This window comes from Rhinolophus ferrumequinum, chromosome 10 (genome assembly GCF_004115265.2).
Source record: "Rhinolophus ferrumequinum isolate MPI-CBG mRhiFer1 chromosome 10, mRhiFer1_v1.p, whole genome shotgun sequence".
NCBI classification, from domain to species: Eukaryota; Metazoa; Chordata; class Mammalia; order Chiroptera; family Rhinolophidae; genus Rhinolophus; species Rhinolophus ferrumequinum.
In genome coordinates this window covers 11,460,904-11,462,601 of record NC_046293.1, presented here as the reverse complement: position 1 = coordinate 11,462,601, position 1,698 = coordinate 11,460,904, and the positions used below count along the sequence as shown (strand labels likewise).

At 42.9% G+C, this 1,698-nt stretch overlaps 1 pseudogene; it reads left to right on the top strand.

The window, feature by feature from the left end:
- The first annotated feature begins 409 nt into the window (after positions 1-409).
- On the top strand, positions 410-1,390 carry LOC117028915 (ribosome biogenesis protein NSA2 homolog; annotated as a pseudogene).
- The last annotated feature ends 308 nt before the right edge of the window (positions 1,391-1,698 follow it).

The following is a 1,698-nucleotide window of genomic DNA, read 5'->3' as shown; positions in this document are numbered from 1 at the left end:
AGGACCTCACCTGGGGTGTTTCCGTTATGGAAGTAAACATCTAGGATGTGTCATTTAAAGAAAGCATTGGGAAGACTTCCAAGGAGCCCTCCGCACAAGCAAAACCAGCCATGATTCTGACTATTTCCAGGACACCAAGAAAGCATAGTGCCTCATAGTTTGAAGGGCTCTCATCCATGCCACCCTTTCCACATATACCTGGGGAAGAAAACAATACCCTCTTTGATATCACAGAATGAGCCAGTTCCTGATCTAAAACCCAGGATAGTCGGTCAATGACAACATAAAGAAGTGGAGAATGCACAAACATTGAAATTAGACCGAGCGGCGTTTGAAAACTCACTCTACCAATTTACTGTCTGTGGCAGTTGCAAAACATGGCCACAAAAGTTGCTAATGCGTTTCTTTGCGCCCAGGGGACTGCGCCTGGCGTCTGCGCGGTCGTAACCATGCCACAAAACGAACATATTGAGTTACACCGGAAGCGCTATGGATACCGTTTGGATTACCATGAGAAAAAGAGAAAGAAGGAAGGTCGAGAGGCTCATGAACGTTCAAAGAAGGCAAAAAAGATGATTGGTCTCAAAGCTAAACTCTACCATAAACAGCGCCATGCTGAGAAAATACAGATGAAAAAGACTATCAAGATGCATGAAAAGAGAAACACCAAACAAAAGGATGATGAAAAGACTCCACAAGGAGCAGTACCTGCGTACCTACTGGACAGAGAGGGACAGTCCCGAGCTAAAGTACTTTCCAATATGATTAAACAAAAACGCAAAGAAAAAGCGGGAAAATGGGAAGTCCCTCTGCCCAAAGTTTGTGCCCAGGGAGAAACAGAGGTATTAAAAGTTATTTGAACATGGAAGAGAAAGAAGAAAGCATGGAAGAGGATGGTTACTAAAGTCTGCTTTGTTGGAGATGGCTTTACTCGAAAACCACCTAAATATGAAAGATCCATTAGGCCAACAGGCTTACGTTTCAAGAAGGCACATGTAACACATCCTGAACTGAAAGCTACCTTTTGCCTGCCAATCCTTGGTGTAAAAAAGAATCCCTCATCCCCACTTTATACAACTTTGGGTGTTATTACCAAAGGTACAGTCATTGAGGTGAACGTGAACGAGTTGGGCCTTGTGACACAAGGAGGCAAAGTTATTTGGGGAAAATATGCTCGGGTTACCAACAATCCTGAAAATGATGGATGCATAAATGCAGTCTTACTGGTTTGACAGCAGTTCATACAAGTAACTTCTTATAATTATTGAAGATTATACATCAATCAAGAAAACCACCTTTACTGTGATGTTTCTGAGTACCAAACAGCTTCCATGTCTGCAGTCAAGAGAACTATTTATTCTATTGTAAAGAACATTAAAATGGCCCAGTTTTACAAAAAAAAAAAAAAAAAAAAAAAGTTGCTAATGCTTCTTCTATCAATATGAGGTGGGCCCAGGTGCTTGTATCTTCCTTCTGTGTCCCGTAAGTCCTTTGACCAATGGGATGCGGTGGGAGTGATGCTGACATTTTCCAGGTCTGTGCTTTGAAACTGGCAGTTTCCATTGCCTGTACCTTGGAACACTTACTCTTGGACCCAGCCACCATGCTCTGAGGAAGCCCAGGCCTCCTCCCTCCCTCCCTCTCTCCTTTCCTTCCTTCCTTCTTTCCTTCCTTGACTGGCCAAATATTTACTGCTAT